Source organism: Macaca nemestrina, chromosome X (genome assembly GCF_043159975.1).
Source record: "Macaca nemestrina isolate mMacNem1 chromosome X, mMacNem.hap1, whole genome shotgun sequence".
NCBI lineage: Eukaryota > Metazoa > Chordata > Mammalia > Primates > Cercopithecidae > Macaca > Macaca nemestrina.
In genome coordinates, this window is record NC_092145.1 from 25,779,572 (window position 1) to 25,806,818 (window position 27,247).

Consider the following 27,247-nt stretch of genomic DNA (forward strand, 5'->3'; position numbering starts at 1 on the left):
AAAAAAAAAATCACAAAAAATCTCAGAATGTTTTTTTTTTTTTTTTTTTGAGACGGAGTCTCGCTCTGTCACCCAGCCTGGAGTGCAGTGGCCGGATCTCGGCTCACTGCAAGCTCCGCCTCCCGGGTTGACGCCATTCTCCTGCCTCAGCCTCCCGAGTAGCTGGGACTACAGACGCTCGCCACCTCGCCCGGCTATTTTTTTGTATTTTTTTTACTAGAGACGGGGTTTCACCGGGTTAGCCAGGATGGTCTCGATCTCCTGACCTCGTGATCCGCCCGTCTCGGCCTCCCAAAGTGCTGGGATTACAGGCTTGAGCCACCGCGCCCGGCCAAAAATCTCAGAATGTTTTAAGAAACTTAACGAATTTGTAATTTGTGTTGGGCCACATTCAAAGCCGCCCTGGGCTGCATGTGGCCTGCATGCTGAGGGTTGAACAAGCTTGGTCTAGACATTTCACTCTGTCTACATTTCTTCTTCCAGGCAAGTTCCCCTTTAGCTTAGCTGACCACAATCTTGTTTTCTTCCAGGAAGTGAGGGAACCAGTGTGTGGGAACAGTCTCAGTAGCACCTGGTTTTTCCACATTGGCATTGATACCTGACTGGGAGCCATCCATCTTGGACTCAGTAGTGTTATTCACAGCAGAGTTGGCCCCCACAGAAACTGAGAGTGTGGGAACACCACCACTCTGGGTCATAGAGATCTTGCTAGTCTTCATGACAAGATTACTGTTAAGCATGTTGGTGTATTGGTTCCACCACCTTCACTGAAGGGGCCAGGATTTCCTGGAAACATTTCTGAGATTCTTTCCATTCATACCTAATGGAGCCACAGTGTTCTCAATGGCTAGCTTCCTTCTCTGGCATGCTGAGTTATTGTTTGCTCCATGAGTCATACAGTGGACCTTCAAGTTGCCTTTGGCGGTAAAAGCTTGCCCATGTATGCTGCGCACAAAAGGCTATTCTCTAGTGTGAGTCCACTTGTGAATCTCAAGAGCACTAGTGGACGAGAAGTTCTTCTCACACTGTGTGCAGCTGGGTTGCTTGGCCTGGTCAGTGTGGCTGGGCCACTAACACCAGGGACATGATTGAGGATCCAACAAATGTGCCAGTGAAAGCGGAGAGTTCCCTGAGCCCCCTCACAGGTCGTGTGACAGGGGTGTGGCTTGTCTGTTTGGTCGACACTGCTGCTCAAACCTCTTACAGGAGGGGGAGTAAACAGACAGACAGGTGCAGGAGCCCAAGTGGGCGTGTGTTATAGTGCGCCCTTTTAGCCTTGCCATCTGCAGATGGCTTAAGTGTTAATCAGCTCAGTGGACCCTCTACCTTTCTGCAAAGGCAGAGGGCCAGTGTGACAGCTTTCTGTGTCCTGAGTTGTTGTCCAGAATCCTGGAAGAATCAGGTCACACATGGACTTGAAGGATGGATAATGCAGAGTTTTATTAGGTGGTGGTGGTGGCTCTCAGTGGGATAGATGAGGAGCTGGACAGGGGATGGAGTGGGAAGATGATCTTCCCCTGGAGTTTGGCCATCCAGTGGCTGATTCTCCAACCATTCCCAGCCAAACTCCTCCTGATGTTTCTTCTCTTCTCTCCTGTGCCGTGCCATTCTGCCATTTGTCTGCTCATCTCCTCATCTCCTGCTTCTGGAGCCTCGGGTTTGGGGTTTATATGGGTGCAGGATAGGGGGTGTGATGGGCCAAAAGGCAACATTTTTGACACGAAAACATGAACGCCTGTTCTTACTTAGGGCTGTGGGTATCCAGGCTTGAGGGTGGGACCTTTGCTGGGGAACTGCCCTCTTCTACCCAGTGTTTCCCTGTCTCCTAGCTGTATCACCAGGAACTTCAACTTTTTCATTTTTATTTTTTAGAGACAGGGTCTCTCCTTTTTGCACAGACTGGAGTGCAGTGGCACAATCATAACTTACCACAACCTTGAACTCCTGGGCTCAAGTGATCCTCCTGCCCCAGTCTCATTAGTAGCTGAGATTACAAGCACTGGTCACCAAGCCTGTCAAAACTTGAACTTTGACATAGGTTGACTGGACTTAGAAAAACGTTGATGGGAGGTGGCCCATCTCAGTGTGGCTGTTCTTGGGGTGCTCAGCTTTGCCCCCAGCATCTGGAGACTTTGACATAATGCTTTCTGCTTGGCTACTGGCCAGGGAGCGTGCTTGGAAGGATGTGGTTTCCACAGCATCTGGAGTTTGGCTAATAGTTCTGGTGTCCCATCAGTGAGAATGAGTCATTAAACTGTTGCTCTCCACTAAATTGTTTTTTCAGCTCCTCTGCCACTGCAGGCCAGAAAGAACAGGACCCACTTTCCTGGTGACTGCTAGGGAAGCCTTCATGGCAAACCCTAAGGTAGGTGATATTAAGTGGATGCTAAGAAGAGGTATGAGGACCTTTGAGTAGCTACTGGGGGCATCCTGGATGCTGACTTTGTCCACAGTGGTGTCTTCTTTCAACATCATCATGGCAGATGGCACTTGTATTACCATTCTCACTGACCATCATTGGCTCAGGACCCCTAAAATCACCGGGATTCTCTGGCGGGGGCATGCTGGGAATCTGAGTGCCCATGTTCATCCAAATATGTTGTTGCAACATGACCATGTTGGTAAATTTCTTTTGACTAATGGGGTTATGTACTTATGGATAAGTTGGTTCAGTGAACCCTGAGAAGTATCTTTATGTTGCCTCTGGTAGAAAAAGGTTGGCCACAAATTTCACATTGGATGGGTCTCTCCCCAGTGTGGGTGTGGTAATGTATTTTTTTTCCAAGTGAGAGGAAATTTATTAAAGTAAAGGAATAAAAGAATGGCTATTTCATAGGCAGAGCAGCCTTGAAGGCTGCAGGTTGGCTATTTTTGTGGTTATTTCTTGACTACATGCTAAACAAGTGGCGGTTGATTCATGAGTTTTCCGGGAAAGAGTTGGGCAACTCCCAGAACTGAGGGTCCCTCCCCGTTTTAGACCATACATGGTAACTTCCTGACGTTGCCTTGGCATTTGTAAACTGTCATGGTGCTGGTGGGAGTGTCTTTTAGCATGCTAATGTATTATAATTGGCATATAATGAGCAGTGAGGAGGACCAGAGGTTACTTTCCTCACCATCTTGGTTTGGGTGGGATTTGGCCTGCTGCTTTACCACATGTTGTTTTTATCAGCAAGGTCTTTGTGACCTGTATCTTGTGCTGACCTCTTATCTTATCCTGTGACTTAGGATGCTTAACCTCCTGGGAATGCGGCCCAGTAGGTCTCAGCCTCATTTTACGCAGCCCCTATTCAGGATGGAGGCACTCTGGTTTGAACACCTCTGACATATTTCTCCCCTGCCTTTTACAAAGGAATCCTTAATCTATTATTATTATTATTATTACTATTATTATTTGAGATGGAGTCTTGCTCTGTCACCCAGGCTGGAGTGCAGTGGCGCGATCTCGGCCCTCTGCAACCTTTGCCTCCCGGGTTCAAGCGATTTTCCTGCCTCAGCCTCCCAAGTAGCTGGGACTACAGGTGCATGCCACCATGCCTGGCTAATTTTTGTATTTTTAGTAGAGACGGGGTTTCGCCATGTTGGCCAGGCTGGTCTTGAACTCCTGACCTCAGGTGATTCGCCAGCCTCGGCCTCCCAAAGTGCTGGGATTACAGGTGTGAACCTCCGTGCCTGGCCGGGAACCCTTAATCTTAAGGGTTATCGAGAGACGAAGATCCATCTTCTGTAACTTCTTCAGGCTGAATTGGGCAATGATATTCCTGCCTACCTATTAGGGTCTCTTGTATTCAGGGTAGAGAGGAGCTCAGTCAGAAAGTGTAAGTATGGTGACGTCCATCCATAACTCTTGAGTTCTGACAAAAGGTGATATCTGTAATAAGTATTCAATTTAAGAAAATGTTGAGTAAGTTTATCCTGCGTTCCTACACAAAGAGTACAACAATAATATGGATATGGTGTTGCTAGCTGAATCTAATAGGTGCCCAGAATTAGAATACTGACCCAGATTTTTACATTACCTATCCCTCTTGTTTCTTCTGAGCAGCAGCCAGAGATCACTGGTTGGTTCACAGGAATAAGCACGGTTAGTCTAAATTGTGGGAAAAACTTAAAAACAACGAATGAGACTATAATTTAATAACAGGTGTATCATCGTTCTTGAAACAATTTTTCTCTCTCCAGTCTCCCATTTTTACTAAAGACAAATCATGGTAAGACTAATTTGCTTTATTATACTTGGCCTGATTATTTGTATAAAGTGCAGCAATAATAATAATAATTGTTAGTTGTTTTTTTTTTTTTTCCCGAGATGGAGTCTCACTGTGTCACCCAGGCTGGAGTGCAGTGGCATGATCTTGGCTCACTGCAACCTTCGCCTCCTGGGTTCAAGCGATTCTTGGGCCTCAGCCTTCCAAGTAGCTGGGATTACAGGCACACACTGCCACGCCCAGCTAATTTTTGTATTTTTTAGTAGAGACGGGGTCTCACCATATTGGCCTGGCTGGTCTTGAACTCCTGACCTCAAGCGATCCACCTGCCTTGGCTTCAAGAACAATTATTTTTAACTAAGCTTTTAAAGCTGTCTTTGACAGAACTCTGTTCCATAAGGAATCTTAGATAAGCCTCTTTTTTTTTTTTATATGGAGTCTTGCTCTGTTGCCCAGGCTGGAGTGCAGTGGTGCAATCTCAGCTCACTGCAACCTCCGCCCCTGGGTTCAAGTGATTCTCCCGCCTCAGCCTCCCGAGTAGCTGGGACTACTGGCACGTGCCACCACACCCGGCTAATTTTTGTGTTTTTTTTTTAGTAGAGACGGGGTTTTACCATGTTAGCCAGGATGGTCTCAATCTCCTGACCTCGTGATCTGCCCGCCTTGGCCTCCCAAAGTGCTGGGATTACAGGCATGAACCACAGTTTCGGCCAGGTAAGACTTTTTTTTAAAGCCGAACCCATCCATGGGTTTGTACCATCAAATACCTATGAGTTGGGTAAATTTCCTCTTCTCTTGAGGTCCCAAGATAACTTGGGGCTCCTGGGCCTGTTAGAAAGCAACATTCTTTACTTACCTATCAGAAGCCCTGTACAGGGACTGTGTAGACAAGGTATGGAGGCCAGTTTTCCCAAGGGAGGTAATGCATTGTGAAGGACCTTTGGCAGCTTAAGACTCGGTGGCAAATGAGACATTCACTGGGGTCAGAAGTGGCCTTGTTGCTGTTCTCTACCAGCTGCTGCAATTTCATGGTCTCTGACCCGGGCTTGGTGGTCCCACTCCCTTGAAAGCCGCCAACCCTTGGGGAATTATGGTTTGGCCCCACCCCAGGGAGTGTGGGTCCACTCTCACTTTCTGGAGAAGGCCCAGCAATGAGCCACCCATGTGGTCATTGGGGTTAGCGCCCGAAGAAAGATTTTGAGATAGTTCTATGGAGGGGGTCCTTGTTACAAGGACAAATTTGCTGTCTAAAGAGAGACTGGATTCATCTATGGGAACAGGTACAGAGAGTGCATGGGGTGACATTGCCTACCACCATTTTGTTCTGGAACTTGGCAAACAGCTGGGGATTTGCCTTCACCTGGGGATATTGATGAAAGTGTACCTTCAGGTTACCCTTGGTGGTGAAGCCGTGACCACACACAGAGAACATGAAGGGTCTCTCTCCAGTATGCATGTGGGAATGGATCTGCAAGGAGATACCAGTCTCCCAAACCTTGCTACAGTTCTTACAGTTGTGCTTGTAGAGGATGGCCTCGTCTTTGGGTTCGACATACATCTCAGATGTTTGGTGGCTTATCTTTCTCTTTCTTGGATGGGTATAATGCCACAGTAGAGAAAGGACTCTGGAAGAGCACAGAACCCAAGCCCGAGGTAGCAAAGCACTTGGGAGCTGAGACACAATGTTCAGGATCACACGTGTCCTATCCAGCTTCAGGGTGAAGGGTGTCAGCCATGGGGTCACAGAGCTGGCAGCAGAAGGGAAATTGGTGAGATAGCTTGGCTTGTTTAAGGTGTCCAGGGACAGACCTTGGCTTCCAGCTTTCTGGCTGAGCAAAGCCACAGCTGCAGAAACTTGCTTGGACATGTGGCTATCTAAGGTCCTCAGGGTATTAGCTTGAGTGGAGGATGTGGGAGGCCCATGAGTTCACTTGAATGCAGATCTGCTCAGTGAGCTGGATCTGCTGTCGTTGAAAAGATGCTGTTGGCGCTGGGCAGAGGGGCCAGCAGCACATATGAGCTCAACTGATTTACCACTCCCTTGTCTCCTTGTAATGCCTGAAGAGTCACATTAATATTGGCCACTTTGCCTTTGGGTAAATAGCTTATGTTCTGGGGTGCGGATGGTAGGGCAGTCTCTGTCTTTAAGTGCAAGACAGACTCTGCACCCAGCTTCTCCTTTATGTCCCCTTAGCTGCCACCATTTTCCTTGGGACTGTCGCTGCTTGAACTGGGTGACTGGTGGCTTGGTACAGCTGTACAAAAGTCCTCTGAAGGCACTGGCTCCATGCTGTCATTCATGGGGAGGACAGGTGGATTTTTAGTGCGATTTTTCTTATGTTCCAAGAATTCAGAGATGCTAACAAATTCTGCACAGCATTTCTTAGAGATGTGAGTTTCCTACCCATGAAGCTGCTTTACCATCACTTTGTCCTCATCCACTTCATCACCATTCCCTGGGTGGTTCATTGGAGCACCTGGCTTGTTAAGATGATGGCTTGGAAAAGGGTGAAAATAGAGATGTGGAGAAACGGATATAGGTTGGGTGGTAGGGGTAAGGAGAGTTAGAGAGAAATATAGAACACTAATATATCTTCATCTTGCAAAGTAAGTTGTTAAGGAGATACTATCTATGGTTGATTAAACAGAAAATATAAGTGGATGTATGTTATTTAAAGTGAAAAAGATTCCTATTAGAGGAAATAAAAATAATGCTACAACTTTATTGGAAGGAGTGGATGGAAGGTAGGAATGGTGGAATTGAGCTTAATCCTCATCTCTGGCTGGGCATGGGGGCTCACACCTGTAATCCCAGCAATTTGGGAGGCTGAGGTGGGCAGATCCCTCGAGCCCAGGAGTTTGAGATCAGTCTGGGCAACTGATGAAACCCCATCTCTACAACAAAAACAAAATATATACAAAAAATCAGTCAGATATGATGGTGCACAACTGTGGTCCCAGCTACTCAGGAGATTGAGGCAGGAAGATCTCCTGAGCCTGGGGAGGTCAAGGTGGCAGTGAGCTATGCTGGTGCCACTGCACTCCAGCCTGGGCGACAGAGTGAGACTGTTTCAAAAACAATTCCTTGTCTCTCATAGCATTAATAGATAATGTCAAAAAAGAAACATAAGCCAGGTGCAGTGGCTTATGTCTGTAATTCTAGCACTTTGGGGGGCCAACGTGGGAGGATCGCTTGAGCCCAGGAGTTTGAGACCACCCTGGGCAACATAGGGAGATCCTGTCTCTATGAAAATTAAAAAAGTTAGTTGGGTATGGTGGCGGTGGAGTGCCCATGTGGTCCTAGCTACTAGGGAAACTGAGGTGGGAGGATGGCTTGAGTCCAGGAGGTTGAGGCTGCAGTGAACTGTGATCACTGGCATGGGTAACAGAAATATACAGGCAGGGACAAAATATATATATATCTATATTTTTTTTGAGATGGAGTCTCGCTCTGTCACCCGGGCTGGAATGTGATGGCGAGATCTCGGCTCACTGCGACCTCTGCCTCCCAGGTTCAAGTGATTCTCCTGCCTCAGCCTCCCGAGTAGCTGGGATTACAGGTGCATGCCGCCACACCAGCTAATTTTTTTGTATCTTTAGTAGAGACGGGGTTTCACTATGTTGGCCGGGCTGGTCTCAAACTCCTGACCTTGTGATCCACCTGCCTTGGCCTCCCAAAGTTCTGGGATTACAGGCGTGAGACACCACACCCAGCCAAGGCAGGGACAAATTTGAGGAATTTTTTAGAAGGTAAAATTTGCAGGACTTGGCTGGGCGCGATGGCTCACACCTGTAATCCCAGCAGTTTGGGAGGCCAAGGTGGGCGGGTCACCTGAGGTCAGGAGTTCAAGACCAGCCTGGCCAACATGGAGAAACCCCATCTCTACAAAAATACAAAAATGAGCCAGGGATGATGACGGGTGCCTGTACTTCCAGCTACTCAGGAGGCTGAGGCAGGAGAGTCTCTTGAACCCAGGAGATGGAGGTTGCAGTGAGCCAAGATTGCACCATTGCACTCCAGCCTGGGTTACAGAGTGAGACTCCGTAAAAAAAAAAAAAAAAAAAAAAAAAAAAAAAAAATAAAATTGTAGGACTTAGTGATTAACCTAATACAGTGAATAAGGGAGAGGGAGGAGGCAAAGGTGATTTGAAGAGTTCTATCTTGAGTGATTGGGCGGATGTGATATCACAACTGGAGTAAAGAATATGGGGTACTATCTAGTTCCAGAGGGGAGATGATGTGGTGGTTAATTTTATGTGTCAACTTGAGTGGAACAAAGGGTGCCCAGATATTTGGCTAAATATTATTCTGTGGGTGTCTGTGAGGGTGGTTGTAAATGAGATTAACACTTACATTGGTAGACTGAGTAAAACTGATTGCTTTCCTCAGTGTGGGTGAGTCTCTTCCAATCTGTTGGAGGCCTTTATGGAACAAAAGACAGGGTAGGGGAGAATTCATTTTCTCTGCCTGATTGTTTCTGAGCTGGGACACTGGTCTTCTCTTGCAGCTGAACTGGAACTTACACCTTGCTTCTCCTTGTTCTCAGGAGACTTGGACTGGAACTATACTACCAGCTCTCTTGGATCTCTGGCTTGCAGATGGCACATCATGGGACTTCTCAGTCTCCACCACTGCATGAGCCAATTCCTTATAATAAATCTCTGTCTCTCTCATTTTTTATATATATATATATCTTGGAGAACCCTCAATAACCTTGACTAATACACAAGATAAATTCAGTTTTAATTGTATGTGAGGCATTGTAGTGGAGATACATACTAGATACCCACACACAAGTGGGCAGAGGTCTGGGATCAAAATATCTATTTGGAAATCTTCAGCATATGGGTGATAGTTGAAATCATAAACGTGGTTGAACTCTTCTGGGACTCTCATATATTGTAATAGGATGAAACGTGGAAAGAATAGATACAGATACATGTAGGCTGGTTAATCTGATGGTTGGAATGTGGACTTCATATTCGAGGTACTTGGTGTGTGTGTGTGTGTGTGTGTGTGTGTGTATTTGCTTATAACGAAGTCAATTGTTCAGTAATGTGCATATAATAAATTCTGTAGTGTGTGTTGTTCAGTCACTCAACTAATTTTTAAAACTCTTCTGCTAAAGCTCTGAGTTGAAAGAACTCATGGTGGTGTTGTTATACATAAGTATCTTTACTTGACAGACCTCATTGATTACAGTCAGGATTCTGGTAGATAAATTGGGCAGATGAGATGAACTCCTAACGCTTCTCTGGTGCTGTCTGAATAAGGCCTGTGTTTGTCTGGCTGTGCCATACATTTTATTTTCTCTTTCATTCATTTGTAAGCTTCAGGAACAACCCCCTTCTCCAACACCTTGATGTAAATTGCCTTCATACTCTAATAGAACTTGAGAATGTTGATAAGCCCAAACTATGATATCCTGATGTTTCCATAGTAACTAATGCACACCAAGGGGAAAAAGATGGAGAATAAATGAGAATAGCATTTTAACAAAATAAGTGAGGGGCAAAGAGGCTTTAGATATGTTATTACCTCTTGTTTAGGAATATGGAAATATTCGTCTCCTTAATAATGGGGTTATAAAAGTTGCTACAATGAGACTTGTCAGTAGCCATTTATATTTCATTTTTCTCTATAATCGTCGTCATCAAAAGCAGTTAAATGCTTCTCTGCCCAACAATACTGTAGAGAGTGAGTTAAATGGACATAGTTACCATTTTCCTGTGAACCTGCAATCAGAATAGGACAGGGTAGGCCAGTGTCTGTATTCTAGTCTCCCAGGCAGAGTTTTGACCTAGTGGATATTAGGAGGAATGGCGATTCAAAGAAGACAAATCAATGTTGTGGCATTTGTTTGCTTTGATACAAGACTTTACTAGCATCTCAGCACTTCCTTGGTTAAAGGGTGCGAGAATAGGATGCTGCTGTTTCTTCTTTCCTATTTCGTAAGAAGGAGGCTTTCTGTAGGCCAGGAAGAGGGCACTCTCAAATAATCAAATTGGTTGGCACCTTGATCTGGGACTTCCAGTCTCCAGAACTCTGAGAAAATATATTTGTGTTGTTTAAGCCAGTGAGTCTGTGGTATTTGGTTATGGCAGCCTGAGCAGCCTATACAACAGTCAGTGTACATGCACAACCAATTAAGCTATTGTTAGATAGGAATAGATTTAGTAAGGGTGAAGAGATGACTTTTTATTTTATGTATTTATTTGAGACAGAGTCTCTCTGTCATCTAGGATGGAGTGCAGTGGTGTGATCATGGCTCACATCAGCCTTGACCTTCCAAGCTCAAGTGATCCTCCCACCTCAGTCTCCCAAGTAGCTAGGACCACAGGCATGTGCCACCATGTCTGGCTAATTTTTGTATTCTTTGTGGAGATGGGGTTTCACCATGTTGCCCAGGCTGGTCTTGAACTCCCTCTTGCCTCGACCTCCTAACATGTTGGGATTATAGGTGTGAGCCACCAAGCCCAGCCTGATATTTTTATTTTAGAATTAGAGAGATTAGGCCAGGCACGGCGTCTCACGCCTTTGGGAGGCCAAGGTGGGTGGATCACTTGAGGTCAGGAGTTCGAGACGAGCCTGACCAACATGATGAAACCCTGTCTCTACTAAAAATACAGAAATTAGCCGGGTGTGGTGGTGCGTGCCTGTAATCCCAGCTACTAAGGAGGCTAAGGCAGGAGAATCGCTTGAACCTGGAAGGTGGAGGTTGCAGTGAGCTGAGATCACGCTATTGCATTCCAGCCTGGATGACAGAGCAAGACTCTGTCTCAAAAAAAAAAAAATAAATAAATAGAGAGATTAAATTGCCACAGATAAGTGTAATAACTGATGGGATATCTATCTAACCCAGAACAGAAACACAGAGAGTAGAGGGACAGAAAGTATACGGAATAGCTCCAGGTAAGGTAGATAGCATGACTGGGATTCTGCTTAGCCTGATACCTTCCCCATTTAGAAGAGAAAGGTTAAAAAGCACATTCTTCTTCTTCATCTTCTTCTTCTTTTTTTTTTTTTCATACTCACATCACCTTTTGAAATTAGTCTTCAGTTTAGCTTTTGTGCAAATGAATTCAGAGATTAGAAGCAAGATGTGTTGGGAGGTGCCAGTAGAGTGAGGCTCATCAGTGGGAATGAAAACTAATTTCCTGGACTTGCCTGGGGAAGGTATATTAGAATGGGGGCCATTTGTTCTCAATGTTCAACTCCCACTTATCAGTGAGAACATGCGGTGTTTGGTTTTCTGTTTCTGTGTTAGTTTGCTGAGGATGATGGTTTCCATCTTCATCCATATCTCTGCCAAGGACATGATCTCATTCCTTTTTATGGCTGCATAGTATTCCATGGTGTATACATACCACATTTTCTTTATCCTGTCTATCATTGATGGGCATTTGGGTTGGTTCCACAAACCTGCATGTTCTGCACATGTGTCCCATTTTTTTTTTTAGAAGAAATAAAGTAAAAAGAAAAGACAAAAAAAAAAAAAAAAAAGAATGGGGACCATTTGTCTTGGATGGCCAGAGGTTTGGTAGACATCCTCAAGTTTAGACAGGCCTTAGAAGTCAGATGAAAAAGGAGTGTATCTTCATGTTAGACTCTCAGTTTGGACAAGGGAAATTTCAGTGTGTGTGTATATGTGTGTGTGTGTGTGTGTGTGTGTGTGTGTGTGTGTTTAAAATTTGTGACATTTGGTCTTATAGTCACTGGGAAAAGGCAGAAATTTTGAGGAAAAGGAGTTCTCAATAAAGCATTCTTTTACCCCAAGGTATTTGGTCTCTGTCCTTATTATACTCAAATTAAAACAAGACAGGGAACTATGTATTCCTTGATAAAATGGTCTTCTTCACTTGTAATCTGTATTAGAGTACTTTATTTTATTTTATTTATTTTTTTTTTTTTGAGAGGGAGTCTCGCTCTGTAGCCCAGGCTGGAGTGCAGTGGCCGGATCTCAGCTCACTGCAAGCTCCGCCTCCCGGGTTCACGCCATTCTCCTGCCTCAGCCTCCCGAGTAGCTGGGACTACAGGCGCCCGCCACCTCGCCCGGCTAGTTTTTTGTATTTTTTAGTAGAGACGGGGTTTCACCGTGTTATCCAGGACGGTCTCGATCTCCTGACCTCGTGATCCGCCCGTCTCGGCCTCCCTAAGTGCTGGGATTACAGGCTCGAGCCACCGCGCCCGGCCTAGAGTACTTAAAACTCCTGATCAATCAATTATATATCGTACATTGAAATGTAATTAAAATTTTGTCACTGCAACTTTTTCAGACCTCCAATTATTCTTATTTATTTTTTGAGACAGAATCTCCCTCTGTTTCCTGGGTGGGAGTACAGTGGTGTGATTATAGCTGACAACAGCCTTGACCTCCTGGGCTCAAGCGATCCTCCCAGGCTCAAGCAATCCTCCCAGTTCAGCCTCCCAAGTAGCTGAGACTACAGGTGTGCACCACTTTGGCCAGCTAATTTTTTGACTTTTTTGTAGAGATGGGGATCTTGCCACGTTGCCCAGACTGACATTGAACTCCTTGGCTCAAGTGATCCACCTGCCTTGGCCTTCCAAAGTGCTGGAATTACAGGTGTGAACCACCACACCTGACCTAATTTCTTTTTAGTCTTTTCACAGTGTGGTATTCAGAGTCTAATAGATTGCTGAAATACATATTTAATACCTCAGTTTTAAATATAAGAAATATGATAATATTACATCCAATTGTAGCTGTGTAGAGGTTTGACTTAAGATCCAAATAGTATAGCTTGGCCGGACACAGTGGCTCACGCCTGTAATCCCAGCACTTTGGGAGGCCGAGATGGGCGGATCACCTGGGTCAGGAGTTCAAGACCAGTCTGGCCAACATGGAGAAATTCCGTCTCTACTAAAAATATAAAAATGAGCCGGGTGTGTTGGGACATGCCTGTAATCCCAGCTACTTGGGAGGCTGAGGCAGGAGAATTGCTGGAATCCAGCAGGCGGAGGTTGCAGTGAGCTGAGATCGTGCCGCTGCACCCCAGCCTGGGCAACAAGAGCAAGACTCTGTCTCAAAAAATAAAAGTATAGCTTTGTACAATATACTGATATAAAATTAATATTTTCGTATAGCTAATATATGCACATGGAGCAAAGTTCCAAAGTTACCAAAGGGCATACACTGAATATTAGGTCTCTCTTTCTCCCTTATTTCCAAGTTCTCCAGTTCCTTCCCCTGAAGGTAACCACTATTACAAGTTTCTTATGTTTCCTTTTACAGATATTCCACAGTGCATTGAATCTGGAACAGGACATTTCCCCCTCCTTAGCAAGCTCTCAGTACCTGGCAGCAAAAAAGTGTTGCTCTTCAAGGTGAAAAACTAATGTTCCAAGTAGTAGCATGGAACAGTGACCACCCTTGTTCCTTCTCAAACTCCTCCTTAGAAATCATATTCCCAGACCAGATCAGCAGACATTTGTCTAAACCACTTCTAGCTGGGCATAACATGAACACAGACACCTTTATCATGAGTGTACAAGAACCCGAACACCTAACACATCCAGACGTTTAATATTTATTTATTGCATATGTGTATAAAAAGTAGGTGCTTTTGGTAGGTTGTTGAGCAAGGAGGGGGTTGCGGTTTTATGCAAGATGGAATCAGGGAGAAATTGTTGACTCTTTTCCAAGAAGTTGGAGAGAATTTCATCAAAGAGGTGCTGTGTAAATGACAGAAAGGAGATGTAGAGAAGGCATTACAGTATGAGTTGTGGTCTGGGAGAAATGTTGGAATTGGGGTTTGGGATAAAAGAAAGACGGTAGTGTTGAGTGTTGACTCGTGAAGAGCAAGGGGAGGCATTAGATTGGCAGGAAGAGGCAGTGAAGGGAGAGTGAGGTAATATGGGATTTGCATTTGTAGATAATGAAGGCTTGTACAGGACCTGTGGACAGAAGTCAGTAAAGAACTCTGTATTTACTATGCTTCCTATATTCCTAGCACTGCAGTCGGAACTATCACTTGGTCTAGAATTTTTCTCTAACCGAGGCGCTAAAGAATGGATTGTGGGTCTGGGTGCTGTGGCTCACGCCTGTAATCCCAGCACTTTGGGAGGTCGAGGTGGGTGGATCACTTGAGGCCAGGAGTTCAAGACCAGCCTGGCCAACATGGTGAAACCCCATCTCTACTAAAAATACAAAAATTAGCCAGGCATGGTGGTGCATGCCTGTAATTCCAGCTACTCGGGAGGCTGAGGCAGGAGAATCGCTTGAACACAGGAGGCGGAGGTTGCAATGAGCCGAGATCGTGCCATTGCACTCCAGCCTGGGCGACAGAGTAAGACTCTGTCTCAAAAAAAAAAAAAAAAAAAAAAAAAAGAGAGAGAGAGAAAGAAAAAAAAAGAATGTATTGTGGGATAGTATAGTGGGTTTCCTATATCATGTTCTTCTCATAGGTTGACTCTGCTTACTAAACAGTCATACCACTCCCTAATAACTTGTTTTGCATCTATGATCCGCACATTTATGTAAAGCAGGGTTCCTTAGCCTCGCCCCTATTGGCATTCTGGTTTGAATAATTCTTTGTTGTGGCAAGCTGTCCTGTGCATTGTAAGATGCTTAACAGCATCCTTGATGCCAGTAACACTCTCCCAGAAATGTCTCTAGACATTGGCAAATATCCCTTGGGAAGGGAGCAAAATCACCCTCATGGAGAACCACTAGTATAAAGCCCCACAAACTTATGTTTTTTGTTCTGTAAATTCCCCCCACCTTTTTATTTATTTATTTATTTTTTCTTTTTGAGATGGAGTTTTGCTCTTGTTGCCCAGACTGGAGTGCAATGGCACGATCTTGGCTCATTGTAACCTCTGCCTCCCAGGTTCAAGCGATTCTCCTGCCTCAGCCTCCTGAGTAGCTGGGATTACAGGCATGCGCCACCATGTCCAGCTATTTTTGTATTTTTAGTAGAGACGGGGTTTCTCCGTGTTGGTCAGGCTGGTCTCAAACTCCCAACCTCAGGTGATCCGCCTGCCTCAGCCTCCCAAAAAACCCCTTTTAAAAAATTAACATCTAAGCTGGATGTGGTGGTGCCCATCTGTAGTCCCAGGTACTCCAGAGGCTGAGGTGGGAGGATCTCTTCAGCCCAGGAATTAAAGGCTATAGTGCACCATGATTGAGCCTGTGAATAGTCACTGCACTCCAGCCTGGGGAACACAGTAAGACCTTGTCTCAAAAAATCAACATTTAAAAATCTTTATCAAAATAATGCATTGGGCTGGGTAAGGTGGCTCCCACCTATAATCCCAGCACTTTGGGAGGCTGAGAAGGGTGGATTGCTTAAGCCCAGGAGTTCAAGACCAGCTTGGGCAACATAGCAAGACCCCCATCTCTACAAAAAAATTTTCAAAAATTAGCTGGGCATGGTGGTGTGCACCTATAGTCCTAGTTACTCAGGAGGCTGAGGTGGGACAATGATTTGAGCCTGGGAGGTTGAGGTTGCAGTGAGCCAAGATTGCACCATTGCACTCCAGCCTGGGTGACACAGCATGACCCATCTTGAAAATAATAATAATAATGATAATAATAATAATGCATTTATGTAAATAAAAATCACTCATAATAGAAAGCAACTATCTCCTGCCTTGCCCCTGCCTACCTGTAGTCCCATTCCCTAAGAACTGCCACTTAACTGTTTCTGGTTTGGGTTTTTCTAATGATTTCTGCCATATATATTCACCTGTTTATCCATTTACTTAAACAATATATTAGTTGAGCACTGTGCCTGTTTGCTCGGGCTGCCATCGCAAAATACCACTAGGTGACTTAAACAACAGAAATTAATTTTCTCACAGTTCTGGAGGCTGCAGGTTCAAGATCAAGGTGCTGGCAGGGCTGGTTTCCTGTGAAGGCCATCAGGGAAGGATCTGTTCCAGGCCTCTCTCCTTGGCTTTCAGATGGTTGCTGCCTTGCTGCCTCCAAACCTGGTTGTCCCTCTGTATATGTGTGTCCCTGGTGTCTCTTCCTCTTCTAAGGACACTAGTCATATTGGATCAGGGCCATACCCCAATGGCCTCAGTTTAATTTAATCACTTTAGTGAAGACCTTACCTCCAAACATAGTTTCATATTGAGGTACTGGGATTTCTGTATATGAATTTTGGGGGACACTATTCAACCCGAAGCAAGTACCTACTGTGTGCCAGTCAACGTTCTAAACACTGGGCATGGAATAGCCAACAAAACAGATGAAAATCTCTGCTCTTGGTTGGGCATGGTGGCTCACATCTGTAATCTCAGCACTTTAGGAGGCCGAGGCAGGTGGATCACTGGAGGTAGGGAGTTTGAGACCAGCCTGGCCAACATGGTGAAACCTCGTTTCTACTAAAAGTACAAAAAATAGCCTGGCATTGTGGTGGGTGCCTGTAATCCCAGCTACTTGGGAGGCTGAGGCAGGAGAATTGCTTGAACCCGGGAGGTGGAGGTTGCAGTGAGCCAAGATTGCAGCACTGCACTCCAGCCTGGGTGACAGAGTGAGACTCTGTCTGAAAAACAAAAACAAATAGAGTAGCCAGGGAAAACCTCTCTGAGAAGTGAACATTTGAGTAAGGACCTGAAGAAGGTGATAGAGAAAGCCATACAAATGTCTAGGGAAGGATAATTCTAGGCAGAAAGAACGGCTGGTGCCAAGGTCCTGAGGTGGGAACATGTCCAGTTTGCTCAAGGAACAGCAAGGAGGCTCCTGGGGCTGGTGAGGAATGAGCAAGGGGGAGTAGCAGGAGCTGCAGGGGTTGGGGGATGGTGAGGCAGATGATGGCATAAGGCCTAGTAAACCATTGTCATGGCTTTGGCCTTTGTTCTGAGTGAGATAGCAAGCCATTGGACAAGTCATGGGTGGAAGTAGGTTTCAAAAGAATCTCTCTAGCTGCTCTGTGAATAACAGACTAAAAGGCGGTTGGGGGGAAGCAGGGAGACCAGTAAGGGGAATGTTGCAATAATCCATTTTTTTCTGAATCCTTCCTTGGTTTACCAGCTCTAGACATCTTCTATTGACCTCCTGCTCTGATAGGTGGGGATTTAGCTCACTTCTGCTGCAGCGCTGCCTTTTTCTTCCTCCTAATGTATCACTAGTTTTAATTTCTCTGTTTGGGTTCCTTCCTCAGAGGCAATCATTCTAATGGTATCTTTTTGTTTGTATGCCTTTTTGGTTATCTTTGTGCCTTTTTTTTTTTTTTTTTGAGACAAGGTCTCACTCTGTTGCCCAGGCTGGAGTGCAGTGATGTGATCACAGCTCACTGCAGCCTCGACTTCCTGGGCTTAAGTGATCCTCCCACCTCAGCCTTCTGAGTAGCTGGGATGACAGACTTGCACCACCAGGCCCAGCTAATTTTTTAATTTTTTTGTAGAGACAAGTGTTGCCATGTTGCCCAAATTAGTCTTTTTTTTTTTTTTTTTTTTTTTTTTGAGACGGAGTCTCGCTGTGTCTCCCAGGCTGGAGTGCAGTGGCGTGATCTCGGCTCACTGCAAGCTCCGCCTCCCGGGTTCACGCCATTCTCCCGCCTCAGCCTCCCAAGTAGCTGAGACTACAGGCGCCCGCCACCATGCCCGGCTAGTTTTTTTTGTATTTTTAGTAGAGACGGTGTTTCACCACGTTAGCCAGGATAGTCTCGATCTCCTGACCTCGTGATCCACCCGCCTCGGCCTCCCAAAGTGCTGGGATTACAGGCTTGAGCCACCGCGCCCGGCCCAAATTAGTCTTGAACTCCTGGGCTCCAGCAATGCACCACCTCAGGCTCCCAAAGCCCTGTGATTACAGGCATGAGCCACTGTGCCTGACCTCTTTGTGCCTTTATACAAGGTATGTAAACCTCTATTTCTTGTTCACCTATAGATAATATCTCTAATTGTACACTTTTAAAAAATTAGAGTATTAATGCCACTATACATCCTTCCACCTCCCCTAATTCTGTCTACTTTCCAACTTCTGTAAGCTATCGCTTGTACATTAAGTTTGTTAACATTTCCTTTATACTTTGTAATCATAGTTAAATTTCCTGTGATTTGTCTCTAGGTTAGATTCCAAAAGTTGAAAACCAATAAAGATAGTGTTTACATTATTATAAGTATATAAATATTTTTCAGTGTAAAGCCAAGGGATGTGCCTTGATTGCATTTTCTTCTTTATAGTTCCAATGTCACAATTTCCATCAATTACTCTTTATCATTCCATGTTCTAGCTGCCTTTATTATTAGAAAATGGCATTCTTGCTTGCCTTTTTTTTGTAGTTAAGCTAGATATATGCCTTCTTTACCATATCTCTGCTATCTTCCAGCTTCTTCCTTATTTTGTCTATTACTCAGAATAAAGTCTATTCTTCTTAAAGCCCACTTCCTGTGTTAATTCTTTTGTTGTTGTTGTTGTTTATGGAGACAGAATCTTGCTCTGTTGCCCAGGCTGGAGTGCAGTGGTGTGATCTGGGCCCATTGCAACCTCTGCCTCCTGGGTTCAAGTGATTATCCTGCCTCAGCCTCCTGAGTAGCTGGGATTACAGGCATGCACCACCATGCCTGGCTAATTTTTGTATTTTTAGTAGAGACAGGGTTTCACCATGTTGGCCAGGGTGGTCTCGAACTCCTGTCCCCACTTGATCTGCTCACCTCAGCCTCCCAAAGTACTGGGATTACAGGTGCAAGCCACTGTACCTGGCCTGAAAGTTATATTTTATTAATGTAAATGTTAGGCTTAATATATAGGGGACACTTGCTTGTCAGCACACAGTTAATTATTGAGAATATATATATATATATATTTTTTTAACAAGAGTGTTCTTTATTTGTACAAAGCATTACAATCTTCTCAGCATTCTTCACTCACAAACTTTTCACTATATTTATTTAACAAGTTAACAGTGTCAAACTACATGTTACTACCTGTCAAACCCCAAGTGCTCAACTTAGAGACAAACGAAAAGTGCTTGGAGCACTGAATGGAAACAGAAAAAGGCTAAGAAAGGCCAACAGAGATATTTTAGAAGCAGTTAAAGAGGATGGTTTGGGGCCGGGCGCGGTGGCTCACGCCTGTAATCCCAGCACTTTGGGAGGCCGAGGCGGGCGGATCACAAGGTCAGGAGATGGAGACCATCCTGGCTAACACGGTGAAACTCCGTCTCTACTAAAAATACAAAAAAAAAAAAAAAAAAAAAAAAAATTAGCCAGGTGCGGAGGCGGGCGCCTGTGGTCCCAGCTACTCAGGAGGCTGAGGCAGGAGAATGGCGTGGGCCCGGGAGGCGGAGCTTACAGTGAGCCGAGGTCGCGCCACTGCACTCCAGCCTGGGCGACAGAGCGAGACTCCCTCTCAAAAAAAAAAAAAAAAAAAAAGAGGATGGTTTGGGGAGAGTTGGATTCCTGAGCAACATCAGATTTCCCTTAAGGTTCAGAGGGGCTTCACAAAATAATTTTTAGAAGACATGAGACAAAATTAGCTGGGCTTGGGGGCACGCATCTGTAGTCCCAGATACTCAGGAGGCTCAGGCAGGAGGATCACTGGACCCCAGGTGTTCAAGGATGCAGTGAGCTATGATCATGCCACTGCACTCCACCCTGGGCCAGAGTGGGACAGAGACCCCATCTCTTAAAAAAAATATATATATATATATATATATTTATATATATGTATAGATGTGTGTGTGTATATATATGTATAGATATGTATAGATATAGATAAACAAACAAAGCTGGGCATGGTGGCTCATGCCTGTAATCCCAGCACTTTGGTAGGCCAAGGCGGGAGGATCATGAGGTCAAGAGATCGAGACCATACTGGCCAACATGGTGAAACCTTGTCTCTATTAAAATACAAAAAATTAGCCAGACATGGTGGCGTGCACCTGTAGTCCCAGCTACTTGAGATGCTGAGGTAGGGGAATCACTTGAACCCAGGAGGTGGAGGTTGCAGTGAGCCAAGATCATGCCACTGCACTCCAGCCTGGCTACAGAGCAAGGCTCCATCTCAAAAACAAACAAACAAACAAACAACAACAACAACAACAAACACAATGAGATTAGACCTAAGGAATCAAGAGATCAGAGGAACTCACACTTTGGAGTACTAAGCAGGTAATCAAAGCTCCTAGACTGACAGAAGTGAGAAAAGGAAGGAGAGGAGAAAATGGGATGGGGAGCAGAGGAGAGGCAGAAAAGAGAAAGGAAGTAAGAGGTGCAGAGGGAGGAAGCTGTGTTTAGAGGAAATAAAATTTGGAACTCATCATGAATTGAAGAATGAAAAGCCATAGTCACAAGTCTGGGAGATGGACTTCAAGAAGAGGAAGCCTGGGGTTTTACACTCTCCAGGAGGTGATGACAAATCCTAAAGCTGTACAGTAGCAGAGAGTAAGGTACATGTGACATTATGCCATCTGCTTTTGTAAAAGTAAGACACTGGCACCCTTGCTTGATGAATACCATTCTAAACTGCTGATTTAAGAACATTTGTGACCAGATTACCCCCACCCCAGCAGGTCGAACACCTACAGGCAATATAGAAAGGTTTTGAGCCCAGTGGGTCTATGGAAAACAAAACCCAGTTAATGCTTCTGTCAAGTGAAGAGACAGAACAGATTTTGTTATTCTCCCACAGCATTTTAGTAGTATCCTAAAGCTTACTCGTTCTGACCAATCTTAGTAAGCTACTATTGTCAAAGACTGTGCAATCAAACATAGGCTGACCATAAGCAAAGCCCCGATTTTTCCTGAGCCTTGGCTGCCTCTGTGATCTGGAACACAGCAGGCAGCATGGAAGTTATTATTACTTATTTGGGGGAATAGGAAAGACTGCGGATCAAAACCCACCTAACCATACATATAAGTAACCAAAAGTGATCAAACTGACTAATTTAGCCGGTCAGAATCCCTCTTGCCAAAAAGTCATAACCTTCAGATTGGTGAAGCAAAACAGGATTCTGCTACTCAGGTGCTTTGAGTTTAGGAAGTGCTGGTTTTGATGTCAGTTTTTATTCTGATCTTTTCAGGCACTTCTGCCTGAGACTACTCTGCCCAGCATTAAAAAGTTTCACAGAAACATGTAGCACATCTCATCCCAAGTGGTATCTTCCAAGGTGCCACAGTCTCCCACCCTATTCGGTTGTCTACTTCTTCCTCTTCATTCTGTTCTTCTTCCAGCCTTTCTTCATGTTCATCATTGTTCTCATCCCTGCTCTTGTCTTGCTCCTCCGAGTCTTTTTTTTTTTTGTCTTTGTCCTTCTTCTTTTGCTCTGAGGCCTCCTTCTTGCCTTTCTGCTCCTGCCTATATGCTTCCAGAGCTTCTTTTTTTTTTAAAAAAAAAATTATTTATTTATTTATTTTTTTGAGATGGAGTCTCACTCTGTCGCCAGGCTGGAGTGCAGTGGTGCGATCTTGGCTCACTGCAACCTCTGCCTCCCGGGTTCAAGTGATTCCCCTGCCTCAGCCTCCTGAGTAGCTGGTGCTACAGGTGCGCACCACCACACCCGGCTGATTTTTGTATTTTTAGTAGAGACGGGGTTTCGCCATGTTGGCCAGGCTGGTCTCAAACTCCTGGCCCCAAGCAATCCACCTGCCTCAGCCTCCCAAAGTGCTGGGATTACAGGCGTGAGCCATCGTGCCCGGCCTCAAGAAAATATTTTAATGTAAAATTTCCATTGAAATATACCCACATATAGGAAGGCAGTGGTCTGCTCTTTTCTGTATGAATGTCATATACCATTATTTTTAAGAGTGGCATGGTACTGCACTATGTGGATTTCCAATAGTTAACGGCCTTTTTTGTTTGCTAATTTTTGCAATTACACATACACAATTATGCACATTCACAAACGATTGCAATGTGTGTAGTGAACATCTTTGAACATATATGTTTGAACATTTGTGCAAGTATTTCTAGATAGAAGTAGGATTATTGGGTCAGTGGTTGTGTAATGCAAAATGTTAAAAGATAAGGCCAAATAGCCCTGCTGAAAGATTTTTACCAATTTACTCCTGTACCAATAGTATTTGAGAAGCTACAACACTTTGAGGCAAGATCTCCTTAAGAGGTTGGAGACTGTGCTATGCATAGTTGAGAATCTGACTTTGCACTGTTTTGTATTTACCTTTAATGACTTCATAGGCACAAGTCTTTTTGCCCCTAGAATATTTTAAGTTCCTTGGAGGCTGGGATCACGTCATATACTTCCTTGGTATTTCCCATATTGCCTAGTACAGGCTCAGAAAACTGTGGCTGCTTAATACATACTTCATGATTGACTGATAAACTGGTTCTATTTTTGGACTGCACAGTGATTGAGGTCAGCTCTTGGAATGAGAGAGCTGGGTGGAGTCAGAGACTAGGGTTGTGCCAGGTCAGTATCAGATGCTCTCACTTGCACATCAAGTTTAGACCGTAATCTGATAATCTAAATGTATAAAGCACCTACTACAATCTCTGGCTCAGATGAGGTCCCCAATAAATGGTTTCTATTGCTGTTATGATTCTTTTTAATGAGAGGATTGTCTTAGGGCTGGTGTTGAGGGTTCAAGCATAGGACCTAAAGCCATCCCAGGCAGAGTCAGAAATCCACAGTCTAGAGATGAAGTCAAATTGGGAACCAGTGGGAGCAGCCATGCATCTGAGGCAGAAACAGAGACCGGGGTTTGGGCAGTTCAGGTGTATTGTGATAAACACTTTCCTGGCCATCCCAGGCTGTTTGTGTGTGTGTGTGTGTGTGTGTGTGTGGTGTGGGCGGTGGGGGGGGAGGGGGCTTTCTGCATGCTTGGCTTTCATACAAAAGTATCTTTTTTGTTTGTTTGTTTGTTTTTGAGATGGAGTCTTGCTCTGTCGCCCAGGCTGGAGTGCAGTGGCACAATCTCAGCCCACTGCAACATTTGTCTCCCGTGTTGAAGCGATTCTTGTGCCTCAGCCTCCCAAGTAGCTGGGATTATAGGCACCTGCCACCAAGCCCAGCCAATTTTTGTGTTTTTATTACAGCCAGGGTCTTGCCATGTTGGTCAGGTTGGTCTTGAACTGCTGACCTCAGGTGATCCACCCACCTCAGCCTCCCAAAGTTCTGGGATTATGGGCATGAGCCACTGTGCCTGGCCATGCAAGGACGTCTTTAAGGTGCTGCTCAGTTCCCAAGAGAAGCCAACAATCTCAGCACAGGGCTGTGAACATAGGAGGTGCTCAGTGAAAGCAATCCCATTTACCTTTTGCCTGTTGAAACAGATAACGTGGCAGGAATGTCGATGATTTACTTGAGAAGATGAGGCTAAGGATCAGCCATTCTACTGGAACGAGATTACTATCCAGGCTTTCCCCAGTCCCGGGTGGAGTAGGGGACTGGGAAACCCAGTCAGATAAGGATTCAATTCAGTGATGAATTTAGAGGCTATGAAAACGTAGTGGCACATGGATGACAAGGACTCTATACAGTGAAGAATGGGTCTCATTTTTTCTACCTCTCTACCCCAGTCAGCAGGGTGGCTAAGGGAGGGAGGTGGGAGGGGGCAGTAATGGAGATGGCATTATAACATACAGCATTGACTGTGTCTCTCTTCCATGCCAGACAGTTAGCACACAATTCCCTTTATAACTCCATGAAATAGGTATTAGCTTTATTTTACAGATGAAGAAATAGTCTCAGAAAGGATAAATTACTTGCCACAGGTTATACAAGCTATTACGTAGCAGAGCCAGGATTTGAACCTAGCTCTGTCTGGCCATAAGGCTTATGTGCTTTCTGAGCTACCTACCATCCTGGCTCTTCTATGTCAGTGATAGCAGCCCAGACCTCAGAGAAACAGATGTTGCTTAAGAATACTAGCTCATCATGCGTGGGTAGGGCATTCCATGGTTCATTCTTTTGCTCATCAATTCATTCTACACACACATATATTTATAGCCAGAAAGCAGAAAGAGATGTGCAAGTCAGAGAGGTGGGGTGGAAAGGGCCGTGTGTGGGGGGAGGAGGGCAAGGTGACATGACAAGTTTGAGGCTACAGAAAATAGAGAATAAAGGAGCTATCATGAATTCAAAAGCAGGATGGGGGCTGACGCTTTATGTCTGCTCCTGGGTGTAGTACTGAATGGGTCTCCGGATGGTTACAGAAGAGAGTCTTTGAAGCAACACTACCAGGAAAACTTCAACCCAGTAGTGGCACTCAGGATCAAACAGCACATTACACCTACACCTATACACACCTACACACACACACGCACACACAAAGCATAAATATGGAGACAGGTATTTTTAAACAAATACTCCAGAACATATATGATAACACAAGGAGCTGTCTTATAAATTGGAAGGCTATACCTTGATTTTTTGTGTTGCTTCTAGTGCTCATCACATGACTATAACCCCTTTCCTTCCTTCCTTCCTTCCTTCCTTCCTTCCTTCCTTCCTTCCTTCCTTCCTTCCTTCCTTCCTTCCTTCCTTCCTTCCTTCTCTCTTTCTCTCTTTGACGGAATCTCGCTCTGTCGTCCAGGCTAGAGTGCAGTGGAGCGATCTAGGCTCATTGAGACCTCTGCCTCCCAGGTTCAAGTGATTCTCATGCCTCAGACTTCTGAGTAGCTGGGATTATCAGTGCCTGCCACCATGCCCGGCTAGAGATGGGGTTTCACCATGTTGGCCAGGCTGGTCTCGAACTCCTCTCCTCAAGTGATCTGCCCACCTTGGCCTCCCATAGTGCTGGGATTACAGATGTGAGCCACTGCGCCGGGCCTATAACCTCTTTTCAAAAGAGCCAACACTGACTTGGATGTAAAAAGTGGGAAGTCTGTTGAAAAGAGAAGAGGAAAGAATAGGAAAAAGCAGTCTCATTTTATAGTCACAATTTAGTTGTGTGTGTATTAAGACTTTAAGGATTATATAAAATGATGTAATTACATAGAAGGAAGTACTATGGGATATTTGTCCACATAAATTTTCCTTATTTTTCTTTGAGTGGTGAGCATAAATAATAATAGATTGTAATAAAACAAACCTGACTCACATAGCCACTTAATCTCAGAGGGAATGTGACCCAGAGCAGGGAGGGGCAGAGCTCAGGAATGTGTCGCCATGACACATCGATTCCAGGACTCCTCAGGCTTCACCTGCACCTGAGCTATGGACAAAATATGTTTGAGTGCTACAGAGGCTTATTTTTCACTGCTCCATAGTCAGAAGGATGGCAGCTGGGGTGACCATACTATTCCTAAGGGCATCTGATATATACAGGCTTGGAAATCCAGAGAGCTGATGAGGTTTAGGGAAGTTCTTCTCCCTCCCATACCAAGTGTGTGCAATACCAGCACCCTCCAGAATTCAAAGCAGGAGAATTGGAGGCAATAATACTGATCGTACCCTTCATGAGGAATAAACTGATGATTGTAATCAGCATGAGTGCTAAGGAACAATGGAAGCTTTATAAAGACAAACTTTCCTTTGAAAATTAATTACCACACATCTCAGAATTACCTAGTGTTTTTTAAATCCTTTGAAAGTTTTGAAAGGTGCCATGAAAGTGTCAAATGTAATTATTATGTAGCTTTTTGTTTCATATCGTGTGTGACACAAATACTGTAAATGAAAAATAGTTCTTGACTATGTATGTGGTCCTTCAACTAACATACAACTGCCTTAAGAAGAGCTTTGACGGTCTCTTCTGTACTAATTCCAAATACCAAATTTCTAAAACTTTGAAATTTTTCTCATGCTTAGGAAAACCTAGGCTGGTAATGTTGGCATTCTCCTCCAATCTTCAACCTTTTCTCCTATTTCCTCTTACACTTGGAAAGGAGATGCCACCTTCAACCTTTTCTCATATTTCCTCTTATATTTGGAAGGCAAGAGCCATACTAATGAAAACAGACCTAGTGTCTTTTAAAGTCACCCTATAATACAATACTGTGGTTCTCGATTGTTTAATTGTTTCCCCACCTCAATCTCAAACCTTTTTTTCTTTTTTTTGAGACAGGGGTCTTGCTCTGTCGCCCAGGCTAGAGTGCAGTGGCATGATCTTGGCTCACTGCAACCTTCACCTCCTGGGTTCAAGCAATCCTTCTGCCTCAGCCTCCCTAGTAGCTGGGACTACAGGCAAGTCCCACTGCTCCCGGCTAACTTTTGTATTTCTAGTAGAGACGGGGTTTTGCCATGTTGGCCAGGCTGATCTTGAACTCCTGACCTCAGGTGATCCACTGGCCTCGGCCTCCCAAAGTGCTGGGATTACAGGCGTGAGCCACCGCGCCCAGCCCAATCTCAAACTTTTGATGCATGCAACTCACTCAGCTCAGTAGCAGTGGCTCATGGTGGCAGTAATGCAGAGCTGGGTGGCAGAAGGAAAGAATCAATCTGGTTGGTGGGTGGGAATTCTGCATTAGATTCTCCCCTTAGTTATCATAAACTCTCCAAACAGAATAAAAATTTACAAACTTTTTGGCAATCTTTACTTCATTACCTACCTGGAAGAATTTATGTCCTCTCAGTGGAGTTTCTTTAACTCCATTAATGTCAATTAGTTGTTTTAGGTCTGCAAAATGATAATATGTTCTTGGGACATTTATCCTTTACAACATGCTTTTTTATGCTTGTTTGTGTGTTTTGATTTGAAAGCCTTAGAGATGCAGGCTAGGGTGACTGGGACAGATATGGGGTCCCTGGCTACTGAATGAGACTTGGGAGGCAGAGGACTTGTTTTTATGCCAATAAAGAGTAAAATCTCAAGTTGTGGTTGATTTTAATGCAAGTAGGGCTGGAGAGGCCCACGACAGACCTAGTTTGGGGTGAGCACCCGGATCTGTGAGCTAGCGTTGCTTCAGCATCTCACTCTGTGTGTGTGTGTGTGTGTGTGTGTGTGTGCGCGCGCGCAGGCTGGTTCCACCCTTCACTCTCCCATCGGCACTACCCTTCACCTCCGTCTCTGCGTAACTATATTAATAGAAGGCAACACTTCACATACTGGCGCTCAGACCCCAAAGAGAGGCTGGCAGTGGCTGGGCAGGTGGGCATGCAGCAGGGAGATGGGTGGAGGAGTGGGCGGAGGCATCGTCGAGTGGCGTTCGACATATCCAATGGCA

General features: G+C 44.9%; 1 pseudogene; it reads right to left on the minus strand.

Moving 5' to 3' along the window:
* Positions 1-500: 500 nt before the first annotated feature.
* On the minus strand, positions 501-27,066 carry LOC105468566 (sal-like protein 4; annotated as a pseudogene).
* Positions 27,067-27,247: the final 181 nt, after the last annotated feature.